The sequence below is a fragment of the Cryptomeria japonica genome, chromosome 3 (genome assembly GCF_030272615.1).
Source record: "Cryptomeria japonica chromosome 3, Sugi_1.0, whole genome shotgun sequence".
NCBI classification, from domain to species: Eukaryota; Viridiplantae; Streptophyta; class Pinopsida; order Cupressales; family Cupressaceae; genus Cryptomeria; species Cryptomeria japonica.
The window spans coordinates 881,516,435-881,544,056 of NC_081407.1; positions in this window are offsets into that span (position 1 = coordinate 881,516,435).

Here is a 27,622-nt window from a genome sequence, read left to right on the forward strand (position 1 = left end):
CTTTTAACATTACCAAAGTATGTCATACTCAGTCATGCATACCATCATGAATACCATCCTGTCACACCAAATCAACCAAATGTTTCCAAGCTCACTGTCACACATAAAAATAACCCCTCCCAACTCTCAACTATCATCAATACCAACTATCATGAAATTACCATGATACTAATATCATGCCAACATGAATATATGTCATAGTGTCAAGATATACCACAATGTATGCCAAGATATCATATATAAACCAATCTAATGATACTAAATAAATGTCATCATGTATATCATGTGTACCATAAACCTCAAATCACTGGACCTATATACCAACATCAATGAACTTTGCCAAATCTAATATCCAAGGATTTGTACATTGTTCAATAGGATACCATATAGTCCAAAGTGTATATAACCCTCTCAAATGAATTTGCTTGCCTTGTTATATCCTTGGTTCCAATGCTGCTCATCTTCCTCGCCATTCAACTTCTGACTATTCGACTTCTGTTTGATTCAATATCCTCATGATTCTCCTGCATCAAACTACCCAGGAGACATAATAACATGTGCTTCTTCATAGGGGCCATTAGTCAACACTTGCCTCTAACTATTTCTTCATCCTTCATAAGTCTTCATCTGCCTAACCTTTTCTTCATCTTCTTGCATTTGGTTTTGTCTTGTCTACATGCCTTTGTCTTTGCCTCTTTCAATAGGTTCATAACTTCATCTTCATAAGGACACATGGTTGTCCTTTCAACTACTCCCATGAATGGCATAATAACAACTCTCTCAAGGTTGCAAAATCAAAGGTTTCAAATTTCCATCACTCCTTCTGTTTCTTTTTGACATAATCACCAACATACTTCCACCTATCCATCCAAGATCCTAGAAGATGCACTACCACCTTTCCTCAGCGACCTCTCTCTCTCTTGGCACCTTCTACCCAGTTTCATCTTGTTGGAGATAGTACCATAGACCTATTTCCTATCTACCACAAACACACCTTCACAAAGCTCTTGATGGATCAACTTGCAACCAATGAGCTTAGCAACACAAAATATCAAACCTTTTAGCTAGGTCTTGGTGTAGATTGCCTCCTTTGGTGATCTATCTGTGCACTCAAGATCTTCCCATTTTGATACCAATTGATGCAATATGGTTCAACTTCTAAATCAGTTAAACCACATTTGGACATCGATATTAGAATAAAAATTCCAAACATGACTTTTGATCTCCCATCTGAATAACTCATCAAGGTAGAGTAACAATTTCTAGTAATCCTGATAGAAAAACCTATCCCGATGTCACTGATTTTGGTATAGCTATACTGATTGAGATAGTTGAAGGCCTATCAGAATAGCCTTCCAAAGTCGACTAAGATTATTTTAGCAATCTTGATAGTAATAACTATCCCGATGACACTTTATCAGGTTAACTATCCCAATGACCACTTTGACAACAAAGACACCTTATCAAGTTAACTATCTTGATGCCTATATCGGTACCTTATCAGAATAACCATTCAAAATGGTCAAACCTATCTCAATAGAAACAATGATATCCTATCAGTTTAACCTATACTGATAACAATAATGACAACTTTTTACCACAATGACGTCTCATCGGTATAACTTATCCCAACGACAACTTTGTCAGCTATTTACAAAAATGGCACTTTATCAGACTAACTACTTGACATATTAGACTTCAGCTACACCCAACCACATGCTCCATTTTCAAACAATAATGATAGGAATCTCAAGAAAACAAACAACATCCACAGACTTCCTAGAAGATTTGCGACAAGAACAGAACAAAAAAATAACAAAAATCGATAACAGATTGTATTAATCACCCACTACATGATTCCAAGAGTCATTACTAATAACCAACATGAAAACATGTGAATACCAAAGGATTAACTTTATTAATACACAACATGCGATGGAGATTACATTTAGTTTACAAATAATAAACTGTTCAAACACATATGTGGATTCTATGGAGTGGCTTGTCGGCCTCTCTCCTTCTGCCACATGCACACACTAACTTGCTAGACAAAAATTACCCTCTCAAATGAATCTTCTTGCCTTGTTATATCCTTGGTTCTGACACTTCTCATCTTCGTGACCATTTGACTTCTAACTATTCGAGTTCTACCTAATTCAATATGCTAGGAACCAGGAAGGACAACTGAGAGGGGGGGGTGAATCAGTTGTCAATCTATTGTTAATAAATTACAAACCAAACCAATTAATCTAGCTTGAAACTTAGTGTCAATAAAACAAATGTAATGTTGGTAAAATAGATTAACACTTATAGAAATACTGGTATAACTTAATGCATAAAACAAAAAGAGAAACAACATCCACAACACATGATACAAAGATTTTGATGTGGAAACCCTATAAGGGGAAAAACCATAGTGGGAAACCTTACCCACAATCAGATGATACTACTGCAGATAGTAAGTGTATACAAATGGGGTTTGCACATGTAGAAAGGCCAACCGCCTAGATCTCACTGCTCAATCACAAATCAAGGAGTCACACCGACTACAATTGGATGGTTAAATCAATAACAATGTACTTCTTCAATATAGCATCTGAAACGTTGGATTTAGTACTGGATTAAGCTCTGAACATGAGTGACAAACACCTTCATAACCTCTCCTTCAACCTTTATATAATGTTTGCATGATTCACACAATAATATGCTTATTTTTGCTCTACAATGATCTTGAATATTTGCACACACTCATAATATCTGATCTTCAATAAGATCTTACAATTATATATACAAAACCTAAGACCTATACATGAGGTTAGCTCACTAAAGATATTACAATTAATTAAATTACAAATAAGTCTTGATGTGATACAATATGTCAACTCAATACAATATCTAATCAATAAACCATTTCCAAGATGTGTCATGCTTATCTGGAATAGATATCATATACCGGTCCATAACCTAGAGCTATCTACTGGTAAAGGAAAATTTGTCAACCCGATTATACCAATACAAAAAACACCAAATCCAAACATCCAATCCATGTCTTTGACATAACCAAATGATCTCTAGATGATAACAAGTTATCATCAGTACCGATGAACAATATAACCTACTGGTAAAGCATATATCAGTGACTGTGCATCAACCACTATCCATGTCGGTGAATACAATGTAATGGTTCAATAATAAACTAATATAACCATAGTGCCAAATCAACAATGTAGACCTCCAAAAAGATAACTATTGACATCAATGAAAAAAACAATACAACACATGACGAAGTCATCCATAATACCAACAATCTCCCCCTTTGGCATTGATGGCAACACTAGATGGAAAAATAGAATGCTAAAGACCAATAAACCAACAATCTCCCAAAATAGATCAATACAAAGTTTTGTACCAAAAACAAAAAGCAAAACCAATATACATCTCTCCAAGTAGAATGTGCATCTCTTCCCAAGGTACAAATTTTTTCCATAGATATCTCTCCCCCTTTGACATCAAATGCCAAAGCAGTTAAGAATCAAAATTAGAACATAACATACAAATAACTGTTAGGTCCTGGAGACAACTGAGAGGGGGGGGAGGTGTGAATCAGTTGTCAAATAAATTCAAACCAAAAATAACTTAACCAACTTAATGCTTGATATTGGTAAACCAGTCTTTTATACAGGTTGACAGTTTTATCAGTTAATTACAATACCAATAAAAATTAATGTGTGAAACAAAAAGACAAAGTCATCCACAACACATAACACCAATATTTGTATATGGAAACCCTTTAAGGGGAAAAACCACGATGGGAAACCTTACCCACAATTAGATGATACTACTGCAGATAGTAAGTGTATACAAATGGGGTCTACACATGCAGAAAGGCCAAGCACCTAGAAATCAATGCTCAAACACAAAATAGGAGTCACACTGACTACATTTGATGGTTAAATCCAATAAGGATGTACTACTCAAAATAGCATCTTCATATGTTGGATTCAGTACCAGTGTAGTTCTGATATGCTTTCACAAAAACCTTGCTTCACCTTCAAATGATGTCTGCTTGATTAGCTCTGCTTATTCTCGCATAGACCTTCACACAATTCTTTTTCACATTCCACACTCAATCCTACAAATAAGATCTTACATTTATATCATAGCCTAGGACCAATTTTAGTAGGTCAACTCTAAAGGATATTACAATAAAATCAATTTACAAATAAATTAATGCCCGATGAAATAACTAATACAACATGTCGGCTTAATGCATTTATAACAATTATAAATCATCTCCATAGTGTGCCATGCTAATCTAGAAAAGATAATCCTACCGGTGTATAACCTGGACCAATTTGCCAGTAACAACAAATATGCTAATATGAATATGTCAATAAACAAATCTCCAAGAAAAAGTGTCCAAATGATGTCTTCGACATAACCAACTATTTTCCAAGCCATTCCAAGTGTTGGTGAACATTATATCTTGCTGGTATACCAGATACCGGTGACTATTCATAAGTCACTTGCTTGTCGGTGAATGTTGTTGATCCTCCAAAGTACCAGAGTTGATAAGGTTTAGTAGGTGTTGACATTAATGACAAAACCATACCAAAATACCAACAATCTCCCCCTTTGGCATTGATGGCAACACAAGATGGAAACACCATCAAAGTGCCAAAATAGAAACACCAAATACCAAAAGCCAACAAAAGCCAACAATATCCCAAAAGAGTTCATAACCAGAAATCAAAATTCAGATATAAATAATCTCTCCCAAAGTAACAATCTCTCCCCTTGAGAGTGACATGTGTTTTCCTTGTGTTTTTCCATACCAATCTGTCCCCCTTTGACATCAAATGCCAAACTAAAAAAAAAATTTCAGATACAAAATACCAACCAATTCAGTATACCAACTACTCCCCTTGAGAAGTAGCTTCCTCATCAAAGCCGAAGTAAGAGATTTCTCTGTTAATTCTGTTGGTTGATGACAAACATCAACTACGTAAGTTTCTACCAATGGGGGTATGACCCCAAGCTGATCTCTGAGATATTCAAAAGTCTCCTTAGGCAGAGGTTTAGTGAGAATATCTGCAATCTGTTCTTTAGTATTCACATAAACCAGTTTTATTTCTTTTGCTTCAACATTCTCCCTTTGAAAATTCAGTTTGATAGAAACATGTTTGGTTTTGGAATATAGTACTAGATTCTTAGATATATCAATTGCTGCAGTGTTATCACAATAGATAGTAATAGGTTCCTTACATTTTACCTTTATATCCTTCAACATTTTCTTAAGACATAATACTTGTGTACAATTAGTTGCTACTGCAACATATTCTGATTCAACTATTGATAAGGATGTACAACTTTGTTTCTTACTCAACCAAGAAATTAATCTGCTTCCAAGAAAAAATGCTCCGCCGATGGTGCTTTTTCTATCATCCACATCTCCTACCCAATTTGCATCTGTGTATGCACATAATTCAAAGTTTTCATCTCTAGGATACCATAATCCAATATTTGTAGTGCCTTGCAAGTACCGAAAAATCCTTTTTACTGTTGATTCATGATTTTCTCTAGGATTACTCTAAAATCTTGAAACAATACATACTACATTCATGATATTAGGTCTTGTTTGTGTCAAATATAGTAAATCTCCTATCATAGATTTGTATCTAGTTGGATTAATAGGTGTAGATTCATTCCTTTGTGATAATTTGTCATTTGTAGTCATAGGTTTTCTTACCGGTTTAGAGTTCTCCATCCCAAATTTCTTTAATAACTCCTTCAAGTACTTGGATTGACTCAAAAATATACCTTTATCAGTCTGTGAAATCTGCAATCCTAAAAAGAATTTTATTTCTCCAATCATAGACATTTCAAATTCTTGTTGCATTTCAATAGAAATTTCTTTACATAGTCCATCTTCTCCTCCAAAGATTATATCATCAACAAAAACTTCTATAACCAAGATGTCATCATTTGTCACTTTATAATATAAGTTGCTGTCAACATTACCTTTAGAAAAACCAATCTTCAAAAGATATTTATCCAATCTTGCATACCAAGCTCTTGGAGCTTGCTTCAACCCATACAAAGCTTTCCTTAACCTGCAAACCATATCTTTGTTATTTGTCAAAGAAAATCCATCAGGTTGTTCAATATAAACTTCTTCTTCAAGATCTCCATTCAAAAATGCACATTTAATGTCCATTTGATATACTTTTTAGTTCTTGTGTTCTTGTGTGTTGCAAAAGCTAAGAATAATCTGACTACCTCAATTCTAGCTACCGGTGCAAAGGTCTCATTATAATCAATTCCTTCTTTCTGAGAATATCCCTTACACTCTAGTCTTGCTTTATTTCTGATAACCTTACCATCTTCATTAAGTTTGTTTCTAAATACCCACTTTGTTCCAATCACATTTTTCTCTTTAGGCTGGGGAACTAATGTCCAAGTGTTATTCTTCTCAATTTGTTCTAATTCTTCTTCCATAGCTTTAATCCATTGTTTATCTTCACATGCCTCATTAATTGATGATGGTTTAATTTGAGAAATAAGACATACCTCTTCATTTGCCACTCTTCCTCTTTTCATAACTCCTTTATACTTGTTTCCAATTATCTGATCTTCAGAGTGATTTAGTCTTACATACCGGGGTGTCTTCATTTGTTGTTGTTCCTCAGTTACTGTGGAATTTTTAGATGATACCGGTGTAACTAGATCTTCATTCTGTACTGGTGGGTTCAATGTAGGTTCATTTGTTAGAATCTCTACTGCTGGTTCAGAGTCTATGTACCTTGAAGTTCCTTTGAATTGTTAATCAATCTTCACATTTGTACTTTCAACAATTTTCTGCAATCTTTTGTTAAAACATCTATATGCCTTGCTCTTAGATGAATAACCAAGAAATTTTCCTTCATCACTTCTAGTATCAAATTTGTCAATATACTCATCTCTTCTAATATAGAATTTACTTCCAAATATTCTGAAATATTTAAGACTAGGAGTAATACCAAACCATAGTTCATGAGGGGTCTTACCGGTTTCACCTTTGATGTGAACGTTGTTGAATGTATAGACCACTGTACTTACTACCTCTCTCCAATACACATGTGGTAGATTTTCTTCTGATAACATACTTCTTGTTGCATCCAAGATAGTTTTGTTTTTCCTCTCAACAACTCCATTCTGATGTGGTGTTCGGGGTACTGATATCTATCTTCTTATTCCATTCACTTCACAGAATGTATTAAATTCCTTAGATGTAAATTCTCCTCCTTGATCTAATCTTAGACATTTGATTTTCTTACTGGTCTCATTCTCTACCATTGCTTTGAACAATTTGAAGTTTCCAAGTGCTTCTGATTTTTCTCCAAGAAAAGTAACCCAACACATTCTAGAGTAGTCATCAATGATTAGCATGAAATATCTATCACCTTGCAAACTTTTAGTTCTAGTTGGACCACATAGATCAGTATGGATTAAGACAAGAGCATTATTTGATTTTTCTTGAATACTTTTAAAAGTAGCTCTAACTTGTTTTCCAAATTGACATTGCTTTCATACTGTATTGTGAGGTTCGACAATTTTAGGTAAATCCCTAACTGCCTTAGTAGTACTGATTTTTACCATGCAATCAAAATTTACATGACAGAGTCTCTTGTGCCATAGTCAAATTTCATCAATATGTGCAATCAAGCATGTCTTTTCACTGTTACTCAAATGAAAGATATTACCTCTAGTTTGATTACCGGTTGCAATTTCCAAACCATTTCTATTCATGATTTTTCATTTTCCATTTTTGAATTGTAACTGAAATCCTTTTTCAACTAATTGACCAACACTCAAAAGATTATGCTTTAAACCTTCAACATAGTAGACATTGTCAGTATTATGCTTACCATCAAGAGATATTGTACTTTTACCTTTGATCAAACAAGCTTTATCATCTCCAAATCTCACTAAGCCTCCATTATATTTTTGAAAGTTCAAGAATTTACTTTTATCTCCAGTCATGTGATGTGAGCATTCTGAAACAATGATCCATTCATCCTTTGCTTCAACTTTAGCCATCAGGGCTTTCTCTACTGGTTGAATAGTAGGTGCTGGTGGGTCTTCTATTTTAGCAACAAAAACCCATCCATTTTCTACCGGATCCTCATCAAAATCATCAAGCACTCCTTCATCAACAAGATAACAAGATTTGTCTTTATTCTTCTTAAATTTGTATCTCCGATATTTAGGGTTAGGCTTGTATGTTCTTCTAGCTTCTTCTCTTAGTCTAGCATGTCTATTAGGGCATCTAGAAGCCATATGACTAATCTTATTATAGTTAAAGCATTTAAAGGGTGCTTTACCTTCATACTTACTTCCTACTAGACCTTTAGGAATTTTTCTTGTAAATTGTGCTTCAAGTTCTTCAAGTTCTTCATTTTCTCTCCTGCTTTCCTCAAGTTCTCTTGCATAAAAGGCTTTCCAATTAGACTTTTCAAATGATGATGTAGATGATGTTGATGCCTTAAAAGCTAAATCTATCTCTATAGTAGCAAAATGACCAAATTCCTCAATTTCAAAAGCTGAGAGTTTTCCAATCAATTTATCCCTAGTTACTAATGTATTAGGCATTGTTCTTAACTCATTTATAGCAGTAACCTTCATTTTATATGCTAGTGGCAATCCTCTTAAAACTTTTGAAACAATTTCATCTTCACTTAAGGTTCCTCCACAACATTTAATACCCAAAACAATTTCATTAACTCTTTCCATAAAAGCAGAAATCCTTTCATCTTCTTCCATTTTCAGAATTTCATACCTAGCCCAAAAGCTTTCAAGTTTTGCAATTTTAACTATGGAATCTCCTTCATTCAGTGTTTCCAAATGATCCAAATAGATTTAGTAATTGATCTATCTGATAATCCCATGATTTGTTGATCTGTTAATGCACTCAAAAGTGCTTCTCTTACTTTGCAAGCATTTTCTTCATCTTTTCCCAAGGTAGGTGGATTAGGCTGACCAAGAGTAGGAGCAGTATAGCCATTCTTTGTAACTTCCTAGATATCCTTTCCAATGCAATGCAGATGTGTCTCCATTTTGATCTTCCATATGCCATAGTTGGTTCCATCAAGTTTAGGACTATCCTTCCTAAAATAGTTAGTAGACATTGGATCTCCTCAAGCTGTTAAACTTCTATAAAAAGAGGAGTAGGCTCCGATACCAATTGTTAGGTCCCAAAGACAACTGAGAGGGGGGGGGGTGTGTATCAGTTGTCAAATAAATTCAAACCAAAAACAACTTAACCAACTTAATGCTTGATACCGGTAAACCAGTCTTTTATACCGGTTGACAGTTCTATCAGTTAATTGCAATACTGGTAAATATTAATGCATGAAACAAAAATAAAAAGTCATCCACAACACATAACACCAATATTTGCATGTGGAAACCCTATAAGGGGAAAAACCATGGGGGGAAAGCTTACCCACAATCAGATGATACTACTACAAATAGTAAGTGTATACAAATGGGGTCTGCACATGCAGAAAAGCCAAGCGCCTAGAGCTCATTGCTCAAACACAAAATAGGAGTCACACTGACTACAATTGGATGGTTAAATCCAATAAGGATGTATTTCTCAAAATAGCATATTCATATGCTGGATTCAATACCGGTGTAGTTCTGATATGCTTTCACAAAAACCTTGCTTCACCTTCAAATGACGTTTGTGTGTATAGCTCTTCTTATTCTCGCATATACCTTCACATAATTTTTTTTTGCATTCCACACTCGATCTTACAAATAAGATCTTATATTTATATCATAACCTAGGACCAATTTTAGTAGGTGTGCTCTAAAGGATATTACAACAAAATCAATTTACAAATAAATTAATGCCCGATGCAATAACCGATACAACATGTCATCTTAATGCATTTACAACAATAATAAATCATCTCCATAGTGTGCCATGTTGATCTGGAAAATTTTATCCTATCGGTGTATAACCTGGACCTATTTGTCGGTAACAACAAATATGCCAATATTAATATGCTAATAAACAAATCTATAAGGCAAAGTTTCCAAATGATGTTTTCAACATAACCAAGTATTTTCCAAGCCATTCCAAGTGCCAGTGAACATTATATCCTACCGGTGTACCAGATACTGGTGATTGTGCATAAGTCACTTGCTTGGTAGTCAATATTGTTGATCCTCAAAAGTAATAGAGTTGATAAGATTTAGTAGGTTTTGACATCAATGAAAAAACCATACCAAAATACCAACACTAACTACTCCCTCTAAGCAGTAGCTCTCCTTCATCAAAGCCAAAAAAAGATTTTTTTTGTTTAGTCCTTGTCAATTTGATGCCAATATTCATCACTCAAGTCTCTGTCGGTGGGGAAATTACCCCAAGCTACTCTCTGAGATATTCAAATGTTTCCTTAGGCAAATGATTTGTAAAGATATCTACAATTTGGTCATTACTATTCACATAAATGAATCTCACTTCATTTGCTTCAACATTTTCTTTCAAAAAATTGTACTTAATAGAAACATGCTTTGTTTTAGAGTGAAATACTAGATTCTTTGATTTATCAATTGCTGTTGTATTATCACAATAAATAATTATCGGTTCTTTGCATTTTACCTTTATATACTTCACCATTTGCTTGATCCATAATACCTGATTACAATTAGTTACTACTGCAACATATTCTGATTCTACTATAGATAATGATGTACAAGTTTGGTTCTTGTTGATCCATGAAATTAACCTTCTACCAAGAAAGAATGCACCGCCAATGGTACTATTTCTATCATCTACATCTCTTGCCCAATTAGCATTTGTATATACACATAACTCAAAATTGTCATTCTTAGGATACCATAAACTAATATTTGTTGTGCCTTGTAGGTACCAGAAAATCCTTTTTACTATTGATTCATGATTTTCTTTAGGATTGCTTTGAAATCTAGATACAATACACACTACATTTATTATATCAGGTCTGGCTTGTGTCAAATACAGTAATCCTCTAATCATAGATTTGTACCTTGTCAAATTAATAGGAGTTTAATCATCCTTTAATGTCAATTTATTAGTTGTAGTCATAGGAGTACTTACCGGTTTGGAGTTTTCCATACCAAATTTCTTCAAATGTTCCTTCAAGTATTTTGTTTGACATATGAATACACCTTTATCTATTTGTGAAAGCTGCTAACCTATAAAAAAATTTATCTCTCCAATCATAGACATTTAAAATTCTTTTGCATAAAGTTCTTTCCAATCAATTTTTTCAGATGATGATTATGATGATGCTTTGAAAGCTAAATCAGTTTTGATTGTAGCAGCATGACCAAACTGTTCAAGCTCAAATGCTGAAAGTTTTCCAACCAAGATATCTCTAGAAACTGATGTATTAGGCATTGTTCTCAACTCATTAATAGGAGTTACTTTCATTTTGTAAGCTGGTGGCAAAGCTCTTTAAACTTTAGAAACAATTCCATCTTCACTTAAAGATCCTCCATAACATTGTATTCCTAAAACAATTTCATTTACTCTTTCCATAAATGCAAAAATTCTTTCATCTTCTTCCATTTTTAAATTTTCATACCTGACACAGTAACATTCCAGTTTTGCAATTTTGATAGTGGTATCTCCTTCATTAAATGGTTCCAGTTTATCCCAAATAGCTTTAGTAATAGATCAATCTGATATTTCCATGATTTGTTGATCTGATAATGCACTCAGAAGTGCTTCTCTTGCTTTGCAATTATTCTCCAGGTCCTTATCCAATGTTGGTGGATGAGGTTGATTCAGAGTAGGACCAACATAGCCATTCTTTGTAACATCCCATATATCTCTTCCAATGCACAACATGAGATATAACCATAGTGCCAAATAAAGAATGTAGACCTCCAAGAAGATAAGTGTTGACATCAATGAAAAAACCAATGCAACACATGAAAAATTCATCCATAATACCAACACAATATCCTCATGATTCTCCTACATCAAACTACCTAGGAGACAAAAGAACATGTGCTCTTGCACATGGGCCATTAGTCAACACTTGCCTCTAACTGTTTCTTCATCCTTCACAAGTCTTCATCTACCTAGCCTTGTCTTTGTCTTCTTGCATTTGATTTTGTCTTATCTTCATGCCTTTGTCTTTGCCTCTTTCAAGAGGTTCACAACTTCATCTTCATAAGGACACATGGTTGTCCTTTCAACTACTCCCATCAATGGTGTAATAACAACTCTCTCAAAGCTTGCAAACTCAAAGGTTTCAAATTTCCATTACTCCTTTCTCACATAATCACCAACATACTACCATCTACCCATCCAAGATCCTAGAAGATACACTACCACCCTTCCTCAATGGTCTCTCTCTCTTTGCACCTTCTACCCAGTTTCATCTTTTTGGAGACGGTACCACATAACTCTTTCCTATCTGCCACAAATACAACTTCACAAACCTCTTCCTTACTGCAGCCTTGACGGATCAACCGGCAACCAAAGAACTTAGCAACACAAAATCTCAAACCTTTTACCAAGGTCCCAGTGTAGATTGCCTCCTTCGATGATCTCTCTATACACTCAAGATCTTATCACTATGATACTAATTGATGCAATACGGTTCAAATTCCAAATCAGTTAAACCACATTTGGATATTGATATCATAATAAAAATTTTGAATATGACTTTTTATCTCCCATCAGAATAACTCATCAAGGCAGAGTAACAATTTCCAATAATCTTGATAGAACAACCTATCTGGATGTCACTAATTTCAGTATAGCTATACCAATCGGGATAGTTGAAGGCCTATCAGAGTAGCCCTCCAAAGTTGGCAAAGTTTGTTTTAGCAATCCTGATAGAAATAACTATCCCGATGACACTATATCGGATTAACTATCTCGATGACCACTTTGATAGCAAAGACACCTTATCAGGTTAACTATCTCAATGCCAATATTGGTACATTATTGGAATAACCATTCAAAATTTCCCAAATAGAATATTGAAAATCCAATAGTATAAACTATCTCGATAGAAACAATGATACCATATCGATTTAACCTATCTCGATAACAGTAATGACAAATTTTTACCACAATGATGTCTCATCGGTATAAGTTATCTCGATGACAACTTTGTCAACTATTTACAACAATAACACTTTATCAGACTAACTACTTGATGTAGTAAAATTTAGCTACACCCAACCACATGATCCATTTTCAGACAATAATGATAGGAAGTTCAATGAAAACAAACAGTATCTAGAGACTTCCTAGCAGATTTGCGACAAGAATATAATAGAAGAATAACATAAATCGATAACAAATTGTATCAAGCACCTACTAAATGAGTCCAAGAGTCATTAATAATAACCAACATGAAAACATGTGAATCCCAAAGCATTAAATTTATTAATACACAACATGTGATGGAGATTACATTCAATTTACAAATAACAAACTATTCTAACTTATATTGGGCTTTTGTGGAGTGGCTTGTTAGCCTCTCTCCTTCCACCGCATGCACACACTAACTTGTCGGCCAAAAATTCCCCTCTCAAATGAATATTCTTTCCTTTTTATATCTTTGGTTCGGATGCTACTCATCTTCCTGACCATTTGATTTTTGAGTGTTCAACTTCAGACTGTTTGACTTATGCCTGATTGAATATCCTCGTGATGCTCCTATGTCAGATCACTTTTTAAATATTTTAGAATAGTCAAAAGTCAAATGGTGCTTCACCTTCAAATGATGTCTATGTGTATAGCTCTACTTATTCTCACATATACCTTCACACAATTCTTTTTCGCATTCCACACTCGATCTTACAAATAAGATCTTATATTTATATCATAATGAAGGACCAATTTTAGTAGGTCTTCTCTAAAGGATATTACAATAAAATAAATTTACAAATAAGTTAATTCCTGATGCAATAACCGATACAACATGTCGTCTTAATGCATTTACAACAATATTAAATCATTTCCATAGTGTGCCATGTTGATTTGGAAAAGATAATCTTGCCAGTGTATAACCTAGACCTATTTGCCGGTAACAACAAATATGCTAATACGAATATGCCAATAAACAAATCTCCAAGATAAAGTGTCCAAATGATGTTTTTGACATAACCAAGTATTTTCCAAGCCATTCCAAGTTCCGGTGAACATTATATCCTGCTAGTGTGCCAAATACCGGTGACTGTGCATAAGTCACTTGCTTGGCGGTGAATGTTGTTGATCCTCCAAAGTACTAGAGTTGATAGGGTTTAGTAGGTGTTGACATCAATGACAAAACCATACCAAAATACCAACACTAACTACTCCCTCTGAGTAGTAGCTCTCCTTCATCAAAGCCAAAAAAAGATTTTTTTTGTTTAGTCCCTGTCGGTTTGATGTATATATTCATCACTCAAGTCTCTGTTGGTGGGGAAATTACCCCAAGCTTCTCTCTGACATATTCAAATGTTTCCTTAGGCAAAGGATTTGTAAAGATATCTACAATTTGGTCTTTAGTATTCACTTAAATGAATCTCACTTTATTTGCTTCAATATTTTCTTTCAAAAAATTGTACTTAATAGAAACATGCTTTGTTTTAGAGTGAAATACTAGATTCCTTGATATATCAAGTGCTATTGTATTATCACAATAAATAATTATCGGTTCTTTGCATTTTACCTTTATATACTTCACCATTTGCTTGATCCATAATACCTGATTACAATTAGTTGCTACTGCAACATATTCTGATTCTTTTGTAGATAATGATGTACAAGCCTACTTCTTGTTGATCCATGAAATTAACCTTCTGCCAAGAAAGAATGCACCACCAGTGGTACTCTTTCTATCATCTACATCTCTGTCCCAATTAGCATTTGTATATACACATAACTCAAAATTGTCATTCTTAGGATACCATAAACTAAGATTTGTTGTGCCTTGTAGGTACCAGAAAATCCTTGTTACTGTTAATTCATGATTTTCTTTAGGATTGCTTTGAAATCTAGATACAATACACACTACATTTATTATATCAGGTTTGGCTTGTCTCAAATATAGTAATCCTCTAATCATAGATTTGTACCTTGTCAGATTAATAGGAGTTGAATCATCCTTCAATTTCAAATTATCAGTTGTAGTCATAGGAGTACTTACCGGTTTGGAGTTTTCCATACCAAATTTCTTCAAAAGTTCCTTCAAGTATTTTGTTTGACATATGAATATACCTTTATCTATTTGTGAAATCTGCAAACCTATAAAAAATTTTATCTCTCCAATCATAGACATTTCAAATTATTTTGCATAAAGTGCTTTCCAATCAATTTTTTCAGATGATGATTATGATGATGCTTTGAAAGCTAAATTAGTTTTGATTGTAGTAGCATGACCAAACTGTTCAAGCTCAAATGCTGAAAGTTTTCCAACTAAGATATCTCTAGAAACTGAGGTATTAGGCATTGTTCTCAACTCATTAATAACAATCACTTTCATTTCTTAAGTCGGTGGCAAAGCTCTTTAAACTTTAGAAACAATTCCATCTTCACTTAAAGATCCTCCACAACATTGTATTCCTAAAACAATTTCATTTACTCTTTCCATAAATGCAAAAATTCTTTCATCTTCTTCCATTTTTAAATTTTCATACCTGACAAGGTAACATTCCAGTTTTGCAATTTTGATAGTGGTATCTCCTTCATTCAATGTTTCCAGTTTATCCCAAATAGCTTTAGCAGTAGATCAGTCTGATATTCCCATGATTTGTTGATCTGATAATGCACTCAGAAGTGCTTCTCTTGCTTTGCAATCATTCTCCAAGTCCTTATCCAATGTTGGTGGATGAGGTTGGTTCAGAGTAGGACCAACATAGCCATTCTTTGTAACATCCCATATATCCCTTCCAGTGCACAACATGTGATATAACCATAGTGCCAAATACAGAATGTAGACCTCGAAGAAGATAAGTGTTGACATCAATGAAAAAACCAATGCAACACATGACAAAGTCATCCATAATACCAACACAATATCCTCGTGATTCTCCTACATCAAACTCCCTGGGAGACAAAACATGAGCTCTTGCACATGGGCCATTAGTCAAAACTTACCTCTAACTATTTCTTCATCCTTCACAAGTCTTCATCTACCTAGCCTTGTCTTTGTCTTCTTGCATTTGATTTTGTCTTGTCTTCATGCCTTTGTCTTTGCCTCTTTCAAGAGATTCACAACTTCATCTTCATAAGGACACATGGTTGTCCTTTCAACTACTCCCATCAATGGTGTAATAACAACTCTCTCAAAGCTTGCAAACTCAAAGGTTTCAAATTTCCATTACTCCTACTTTCTAACATAATCACCAACATACTACCATCTACCCATCCAAGATCCTAGAAGATACACTACCACCCTTCTTCAGTGGTCTCTCTCTCTTTGCACCTTCTACCTAGCTTCATCTTTTTGGAGACGATACCACATAACTCTTTCCTATCTGCCACAAACTCAACTTCACAAACCTCTTCCTTACTGTAGCCTTGATGGATCAACCTGCAACCAAAGAACTTAGCAACACAAAATCTCAAACCTTTTAGCAAGGTCCCAGTGTAGATTACCTCCTTCGATGATCTATCTACACACTCAAGATCTTATCACTATGATACTAGTTGATGCAATATGGTTCAAATTCCAAATCAGTTAAACCACATTTGGATATTGATATCATAATAAAAATTTTGAATGACTTTTGATCTCCCATCAGAATAACTCATCAATGCGGAGTAACAATTTCCAATAATCTTGATAGAACAACCTATCCGGATGTCACTGATTTCAGTATAGCTATACTGATCGAGATACTTGAAGGCCTATCTGAATAGCCCTCCAAAGTTGGTGAAGTTGGTTTTAGCAATTCTGATAGTAATAACTATCTCAATGACACTTTATCGGGTTAACTATCCTGATGACCACTTTGACAACAAAGACACCTTATCGGGTTAACTATCTCGATGCCAATATTGGTACCTTATTGGAATAACCATTCAAAATTTCCCAAATAGAATAATGAAAATCCAATAGTATAAACTATCCCAATAGAAACAATGATACCATATGATTTAACCTATCTCGATAACAGTAAAGACAAATTTTTACCACAATGATGTCTCATTGGTATAAGTATCTCGATGACAACTTTGTCAACTATTTACAACATTGACACTTTATCAGGCTAACTGCTTGATGTAGTAGAATTTAGCTACACCCAACCACATGCTCCATTTTCAGACAATAATGATATGAAGTTCAGGGAAAACAAATAGTATCTAGAGACTTCCTAGCAGATTTACGACAAGAAAATAATAGAAGAATAACAAAAATCGATAACAAATTGTATTAAGAACCTACTACATGAGTCCAAGAGTCATTAATAATAACCAACATGAAAACATGTGAATACCAAAGGATTAAATTTATTAATACACAACATGTGATGGAGATTGCATTCAATTTACAAATAACAAACTGTTCTAACTTATATTGGGCTTTTGTGGAGTGGCTTGTTAGCCTCTCTCGTTCCACCGCATGCACACACTAACTTGTTGGCCAGAAATTCCCCTCTCAAATGAATCTTCTTGCCTTTTTATATCCTTGGTTCGGATGCTGCTCATCTTCCTAACCATTTGACTTTTGAGTGTTCAACTTCAGACTATTTGACTTATGCCTGATTCAATATCTTCATGATGTTCTTGTGCAGTTCACTTTTTAAATATCTTTCCCCAATATTAAATAATTCTAATGTAAAATTACAATGTTACAATATAAAATCAAAGTGGCCTTGAGAATAATCTTACAGAATCTCTACATGTTACATCTCCATGGGCAAATCACATAATAAATAAATATAAAATTGTAACATTATGAAAAGTGTACAATACCTATTTTCCCAATGAGCAAAACCCTGTGTGGGGTCAAGGGGTAGCACATCATTTTCACAAATTTTTAAGAGTAAAAATGAAATGCTAATGAAGCTAGAAGTAGATATTTTGGAGCTTTTAGACAACATATGATGTCAACTTAGAAAAAAATCAATATAGGATGTCCATCCTAAAATATCACCCAAATATCTGCTCACTACTACACAAACCAAAATATTATAGGTTAGGTGCAAAAGATAACATTGTTAATGCACACCAACACAACTTACTCAAACTACAATATGGACCACCAAGAGTACTTGTAGATGCCCATGATAGCATCAAAAAATATCCAAAACACTAAATAATCAAGATGCATCACCGCAATACTAGAAGGCATAGGAATACAATGCATTCCTATACATTGACATCAAAACAACCACACTTTATTGAATACCAATTGCGGATCCCTGAAATCAACACCAAAGTTCTAGAAACTTCATGCTACATCTTTAAAAGCTTTCTTAAGAATTCACAAATAGAATCCACACATTTGCATGATTGTGAATCTAACCCACTATTATTGTATTATATTAGACCACATCTAGACCAAACAATGCTACTGAGCTATACATTTGAATCAACAAGTTTAATGTCAATGACAATAAGAACTCATATTTGCAACAATATCCCCCTTTGTCATTGATGAAAACACTTGTGTCAACTCCAAAATTACTCTTGTTAGACATCAAGGACAAAGGGTGTCTTCATACAACAAAATTCAACAAACCATATACCACTCTCACTATCGATTACACCTCCTCAAAATTAGAACCAAAACTGCCGCCAACATTTTTGCATATGTACAAAATCTAAATTCTTACTAGAAATTTTTTTAACCAGTTCTCTAAGCTGAGGGTGTGATATTTTGATGGATGAACTTTATCAATGACTAGATAGTATTCCAATCAACTCCGACAGAGACCAGAAGGTTATGTTGATTCTCTATGTTTAAAAGAATATTCTTTTCCCCTTCACAACTTGTCAAAACCCTTACTATTTTTCTTATCTCTTGAGATTCTTCAATAATCTTCTCCATACTATTGAGGTGCATATTTGAAATATCTCTCACCCAATAAAAATCCTTCTTGGTCTATACTTTCTGATTTGTTAATAGATTAAGCTTTATGTATAGATTCTCTAGCTGAACTCTTCCTTTCCCATCTCCATCTTTCTTAAAGTTCATTGACGTGGACATCTCTAGAATCTAAGTTTCAAAAATGCTTATATGATTTTGTATCTTTTAAGTTGACTTAGGCCACTTGTGACCAAATTGATATACTTCTATAAAACTATCTACATTATTTTCAAAAGCATGTATACCTTCCTACAGTTGGATGTGTACATTTGTACACCTGTTTACTAGCTCTTTTAATATTTTACACTCTATCTTCTTATCAAAACCCTTAAAAATTGTAGCTTCCAAATTGGAAGCATGATATTTTAATTTCTTAATAAATGCCTATAGCTGCTCTGCATCTCTTAGTGATTCATCTAAATAAAACTCTAGAAGTCTCTAATGGAAAAGCTTGAGCCTTTCATTGACCAACTCAGTGCACTCCACTTGAGATATGATAAAATTCTTTCTTGCAATATGATGGAGGACATCACTTAGATATATCATATGTAGGGGTGACAAGTTTATAAGGTCAATTTGACCTTGAGACTTAGGTACTTGCAATACCTCTATAGTGACATTAGGTTTGAACTTATTTTCAACTACAAGTTTGGTGTAGAATCTTCAGATGGTCCAAAGTATTCTCCAATATATAACCTTCTCTTTTCATCGTCTACATCCTTCTCCATCTCCTTTTCTTTCATGGGGGCCCCCTTCTTATCTTTTATCTTTCCTTTTGTTCTTTATTTTGTTTTCACTTTCTTTTCTTCTTCCCTAACATATTTCAAAAGCTCTTCAGTAGCATCCATTACATTTTGTTCTAGAATCATCTAATCATGTAGAATAGTATCTGGACCAAGATTATCACTTTTCTTCTCCTCTATTCTCCTTTCTAGATTTGACTTATCTCTTGTCTCTTCCAGACTAGATCCTATGTTTTCCTTCTCAGGAGGAGAATAAAATGTAGCCTTTAGTTGTTCTACAACCTCCATGTCTTCATTTTGTTTGTTTTTCTATTCATTTGATATCTTTCAGATCTCCTCCCTTGATTAAGCTCACTAATTAATTTGTCCAAGATCTTGTGTTTGTTAGGAAAATAGTGTCTCAACCTTACAATAATAAAAGAGTATTATTGATACAAGGTTATTATTGATACATAATAATTGGGGTTCAGAGACAACACCCCCCACCATGGGGGTCTAGTGGAGAGATCTTGAATTCAGGGTTGCAAGGGGTTCCCCCTTGCTGGCCCAGGTCCCATGACTAGCTAGGGGTCCTCTTGGTAATTGACACTCATCCTGGTTATAAGTGTTGTCATTGATGGCAACACACTTCATGGGAAATATGACAATCAAGGTAACCGACATTCACTACACTGACATTCAGGGAACTGACAAACTTGGAACCGCTATTCTAAGGCTAACAGAGGAGATTGATCTAGCAAGCATGGAAGCGGCAATGGTTATATTTTTTTATGTTTATATTTTATCTAGGCCGACATGTATCTTATCTTTTGTGATATATTTGTAAGCTGATATAAGAAATTTGTGTTTATTCATGTAAATGGGTATATAAGCCAGTCCGGGTTAGGCCATTTTGTATGATGTGGATATATGGGAGGTATAACAGATAAGTGATGTGAAAGGTTTTGTGATGTTACCATGACCAATACAATGCAAATGTAAAGATCTGCAATCGGTCTTGATTATTGGTCTAGAGGATTGGGAAGCAATCTAAGATATCAATAAAGGAGGTTACAGTATAACTGAAACTCATCTAGTATAGGAGATGCATATTCTGAGTTCAGTTTTTGTTTGTAATCCAGTATTTGGATCTATAGTCGGTGAGGCTCCTTTTGTGATGCTCGCAGTGTGCTCTAGGGAGTGTGCCTTCCTGCATGTGCAGGCCCCTCTTGTAATATTTATTCATTTGGCTAGTGGATAAATATTGTGGGTCACCAATCCCACTGTGGTTTTTCCTTTTTGAGGTTTTATATGTATAAATATATGTGTTATGGTGTTGATTCATGTGGCTGTATTGATATTATTTGTTGTTACTCTATTTTATGCATACTGGTTAATAAGTGGATTTGTTAATAAGGTTAAACTTACTCTAACTAGAAAAACACTAATTCACCCCCCCTCTCAGTGTTCTTGGATTCCAACAATTGGTATTAGAGCCTTGTGCTTTAGAATAAGTCTAATAACTTGAGGAAGATCCTGTATCTGAAATCCATGGAGATGAGTCTACAGAAGGAACTTGAAGTAGCACTTGAGGACTATGATGCTAAAAAGTTAAAGAAGTTGAAGCCGCAAGATGAGTTGAATTCTACAAAGGAATTCATTCTTACCCTGCAAGAGAGGTTATCATCTGCTCAAGTTATAAGGAAGGAAATTTTATAAAATCTAGATGATGAAGAGAAGGATTCCCTTAAGGAATTATGTCAGAAGCTAAGTCAAGAGAATGGTGTCAAGAAAAATGAAATGCAAGCCATGACTATGAGGATGTCCAAGAAGATTGAAGATCAGAAGAGAAATGAAGAAAATATTGCTATGTCACTGAAAGACAGATCTGAGGAATGCATTAGGTTGGCATATGAGAATGATGTGTTGAGAACTGAGTTGGTGCAATCACAGAAAAATGAGCAAGAGTTGGAAAGAATGATGTCAATCTTAAGAAGTGATCTAGATGCTACAAATGAATACAAAGAAAAGTTCAGGGTCAATTCTGCAAGGTTTGATGAATTATTGAAGGATCAAAGAGACACTAGAGACACTGGAGACACTAGAGGTCTTGGATTTGAGCATGGAGAAAGCTCTAGTACTGTAATTCGAGGGAATCCACCAGACAACTGGAATAAAAAATCACCAGTAAGGGAACCCAATGCACATAAATTTAATGGTAGATGCTTTGTTTGTAATAAGTTTGGTCATAGAGAAAGTCAATGTAGAAATAGAGAAAAAATAATAATGTTGTTCTTGGTCAGTGTTCAAAGTGTAATAAGTATGGTCATAGGACATAAGATTGTAGAATGAATGTGAGATGTCATGCATGTGGAAAGTTTGGACATATGGCTAACCAATCTAGGTCGAAGAATGGTCAAGGACTCAACAAGGTAATTCAGAAGAACAGTGTTACTTGCTATGCATGCAACAAAATAGGACATATTGACAAATATTTCAGAAGCAATAATACACTGGAAGGGAATGACACATGAGATGAGAAAGGAAAGAAAAAGGTTGATGAGATCCGGAAGGCTCATTCTAAGGAGTGTATTAGGAAGTTCAAAGATCAATTGGCAGAGGAAAATTATCTGGTTACTCAACCGATAGAGAAAAATGTTCCTGCACCCACAGGAAACTTATCCGGTAACTAAGGCCTTAGCCTTAGGGGGGGACAAATTAATGACAGATCCTGCATTGCCCCTGGTAGAGGTCTGAAAGCTTGTTTTGGATCTTGGTGAAGATAGTCTGGAGATTCACCGGTGCTAAGATAATGGATTTTGTATCTAGTATCATATGTCAGCATGCATTAACATCAATGGGAAATTAGAGTTTTGCAAATTAAAAGGGATAAGTTGCTTCATTTCTGATCACATAGCACTCAGAGTGAAGTAGAGTGAAGCAGAGCGAGTTTAAGGTGATCAAGATCATTTTCCAGTGATTTTTAGTATTCTCTATGTGGATTTATAAAAGGTTTTCACTGACTTTGGTTGTGAGGTATTCTATTTTTTTCTGAAATTGGAATGGCTTCTGGATCTGCTCCTACTCTAGCATATGTGGTTGTCCCTATTGTTGTGTATATTAAGGATTGTCCATGTCTGAAATTCAAATAATGCCCTCAAATTGCAAAGGTTGATGACTCTATCGACACATTTTCTAGGGTTCTTGATGGAGTTCTTTATGTGGAAGATGTGAGAGCATATATTCATTGCACTCTGGAGGATTGGGTTCATCAGAGATTAAATCAATGTATTTGTCTACTTTGTTGAACAAGGATGGATTGATTAAACCAAAATTTCAAATTTTGAAGGATTAATATTTCATCGACATTCTAGAGATGCCTGAATTCAACAATGAGATGATTCGATATGTGTTGAGCCAAGTCCATGGTGAGTTCATGTGGCTTGACCAGTCCTATGAAATCACCAAGGAGTAAATTTGTGCTATCACTAGCTTACCCCAGGTCAATCAGACACTAGGTAGGAGGAAGATTATGAACAATGAGGTCAAAAAGCTAACGAGTGCCACCTCTGACAATCGGTCGATGCAAATTAGCACTATCAGAGATAAAGTTGTTCAATTTGCAAGCATGGTAATTGGATACAAGGTAACTCAATCAAACTAGTTGAACTCTATTTCCAGTTCCTATATTTTCCGTGCACACAAGATGGTGAAAGAAAATGAGAAATATGATCTTTGTCTGTAGATGTGTGATGTGTTGATTTCTAATTTGGAAAAGATTAAGGGAGATAAGAAAGGTACATTCCGGTATGGAAATCTCATTGTGTGCTTGATGATTTTCTTTTTGAATGAGATACTAGAATCCAATAAGAGGCAATGGGCCTTTGATATACCAGTAGGTAAATAGATCAAGGATACATTGAGAAACTTGGGACATGACAAAGACTCCATTTTGTGGGGTTATTTGAAGACATTTCATAAAGCTATTAAAAAGAGGGAAAGGATCCCTAAGCATATTGTTGATAAATAATCTACCGACATATGATTCATGGTGAAAAAGGATGAAACTTTGATGGTGGCAGTGTAACCTAGGACTATCTTGGTTACTAAGATGGGCTATAAGGTTGATGCATAGATCTTGGACCTTTATGCCAAGATTCTTATGGATGCCCCGATTGATGAGAAGGAGAAAACATTCGGAACAACTAAGCAAAAGGAATTTGAGGTGAAGATTGGTTTCAGCAAGAAGAAAAGGGAAGGGAAAATCAAGAATGTTGGACAGGCTATCCAAAAGATGTCCTCTAAAATCAAACAAATCATTGGTTTGGCAAAGACATCTCCTATGATAGTTGTTCAAGCTTCTCCGACAATAGGAATCAGTAAGGGTTTATCTAAGAGGAAGAAATGGAAAATATTTATTGCTCCTATTGAATCTGGTTCTGAGAAAGAGGAAGAAATCCCAAAGATTCCTAAGATCTATATGAGGATTCAGAGGAAGAAGCCTGAGGAAGGGAAGCTACAGAAATCCACAGTCACTCATCCGACTGCTCAGAAGAAAATTTTGAAGGAGAGGAAGAAGGTTTCCAACGAAGAAGGTATATTGTGACCAAATTTATTTTTTTTTTTTTGAAAAAATGCCTACATTCATTGGAATTCTAACGATAATTCAACATTTGGTTTTGACGAAGAAGGAATTGGCAATGAATTTTTATTTTTTAAAAGTGCCCACATTCGTTGAAATTCCAATGATCGCAAGCATTACTTAAAAAAAAAAGACCAAGTCATTTGATAAACATTAAACCCGCCTCTTCATCCCGTCGACCTCTTCCATATTCACAAAAAAATTGGGTGTTACAAGGAGGGAAACAGTTCTAGATTGTGGTGCCGCAAAGATCTGGTTGAAGAAAATAGGTAGGGTAATCAACCAATTCATTCATAGGATGTTTCCTTGAAGAAAAAATCATTATTTTTGTGACAATGTGTTGAATTTTCTTTATGTAGTGATGAATTTTTTTGAATTTTACATAGGAGGTTGCATTTGTGTTGGTTAATGATCAAGTTTTATCCTTCTTATAATGAATTTTCCTGCTCATAATTTTTTTTTCCCCAGCTCATATTCATTGTCTAGTAGAAAAAGAGATAAATAAGATTGATTTGGATGGTTGATCAAATGAAATGATCAATTATCCTCTTTATAGGCATAACCTCTTAGGGTAGACCCTAATTAAGGAACAGGATGACCTAAACCTACGTGATCAAATAGGTAAGAACCACATATTGTGCCACTCTTGTCTCTGACATCCGTTGGAAGTGGCCTGATAGAAACTCTCTACTGCAAGACCATGAGACCACTGTGTAGTGATCAAGTGCCATTTTTTGTCGATGTTTTGGAAGGGAGGATAAGCATACTATGATAGGAAGGTGGTATAAAATGGAAGCTGAGAGGTATAAGGTTATGAGGTATGGGTTAGGATAAGATAGGGAGGTAAGCGATGAAGGATGTAATGGTGAAAGAGTAAGTTAGGATATGTTAGGGGTTTGGAAGGTAGGAAAGTGAATGGGGGGAGATAAAAGGATGTGAAGGATGGAATGGGGTTAGGTAGGTGAAGTAAAAGTAAATGTGTATGAGGTTAAGGTTTAGGATAGGATGTAGGAAAGTGAAGGAGGTTAAGAGAGGGGATATAAAAGGTAGATGGAAGGTAATAATGATAGGAAGTGAGGTAAAGGCTATGAGGTGTGGGTTAGAAAATAGGGTGTAGGAAATGGAAGGAAGGGTCATCCATGTCATAGTGCTTCAAGAGGAGTACATTCACATGAGGGACAAGAAGAGTCATTTCATGCCATAGTGTACCTCCTTAAACCTTCCACCAACACCAAACTCAATACAAAACTCTTTCCCAATCTTGCTAATGGACTAACTCAACTTACTGTCCAATTTTGATAGTCAATGCAAGGTTTAGGATAGTAGTAATTAGGATCTTCTAATTATGGTGGGGCCTAGCCAACATAGGGTTATATGAGACAAGGGTAAGTTCAACAGTGATGTGTATTAGATTGTCATCAAAGTTTCCTGTTAGTGTTACTTTATATCAACATTAACCACTTATTGCATTTCATTATAATTAGTTTGTTATTCTTTATAAGAATTTGTAGTATTACCATAATTTGCATAAACTGAATCTGATTGTATTATGTATTCTTGAGATTATGTGCAGATATATATATTTATATGTTATGTCTAGCAGTAATGCTATGTTATTTTAATGATGTTTGAATAAATAGATAAAATTTACCTTCTTAACTTAATATGATGTTAATTATCATTGACTTGATTCACTAGTACACTCTGGCCTAATTTTCGACAGCTAATTGTTGAAAGTCTGACGACAACATGTCGGACTTCCAACAAATGTATCTGTTGAAAACTCATTGTCGGTCTTCTTGATGCTTCCATTTATGTCGGTAGTCCGACGACGTTAAGAACTCTTCCAATGACTGCTATGTTTTCTCCTTTGGCCAAAAATGTTGTCAGATTACGGTTGGAATTTTGACACTCCCCCACTACCATGAATCGACGACTTTCCGACAAGGAAGTTACGTCAGACATACAACATCCTTGTCGGATGTTTCTTTAGTTTCCATTGGAATTTTGACAGTATCAAATGTTGTGGGTCAGACGGCTTGGCCATCGGTGCATGAAAGCATTACATGAGTTCTACTTTTAAAAATTACATGAAACATTTTTAATTTATTTGATTCGGTGTTATTTGAAAAAAATATTATCAATGATGTTTCCTTTCTCCAAGAATTGGATCTAGGATCTTTCTGTTAGATAATATGTAACATCCAATGACTAAATATTTTCTTTACAAATGCTTATTTTATTTAATTATCATCTGAGCGTGAATTATAATTTATATCTGTGCAGAAGAAGAAGATACAAGCTGAAGACTCATGTGTCATAAAAGAAACCAAGTAGGAATTATCTTGAATGACATGAAAACAAGCTCATTAGCTGCCTAGAAGAGAGGAATTGGAGAAAAGCGGAGGAAAGTGTTAAAGGGTGATAAATACATAGAGAGTATGCAATACAAACAAACAATGTCTGGAGTGTGTGATGTGACGTCTCTAATTTATGTCTAGAGGGACTAACTAGTTTTGGAGTTCTTGGGAAACCTATTGGGTCACGCTTACAGGAAATAAATGTGTTCATGAAAGGACCACCTTTTTTTCTATTATGAGAATGATTCTTTTGCACTGAAGGATATTTGGAAGGCAATATCCAAAAATTTCTATAGTGTGGAACTAGAGTTGGTGGACTCAAAGTACTTTTTGGCTTCCAGAAGACCAAGAGGTTATGTACACAATCTCCCAATAGAAGGGCAATTTCAAGCATTACCTCTCCCCCCATGACTATTCAGGAAGCACTTCCTAAGACAAAGGACTATTGGCCTCCATGGGATCAAAGAAAAAAATTTAAGCATAGAATCTAGATGATGTGGTGGTGTCCTTCGTGAAGAACTCTGCACTATAATTGAAAATTCATGAGGGAAACTGTAGGATAGTAAATAGAAATACATTTTTTGAAAAGTGCAAAGAAGGGAACTTGGTTTGGGTGGGGCTAGGTCAGGTGGCTCCTCTAGAGGTTGATGAAATAGAAATTATATTAGGATTTGAAAAAGATCACACTCGTGGAACTTCATGTGCGACTAATCGATTGTGATGTTTGTGTAATGCATTTAAATAGATACAGTTGCATACCATTTATCTGTCTTGAAAGAATTTTATCTTGATGACATTAAATTAAAGTTCTTTCTCTATTTT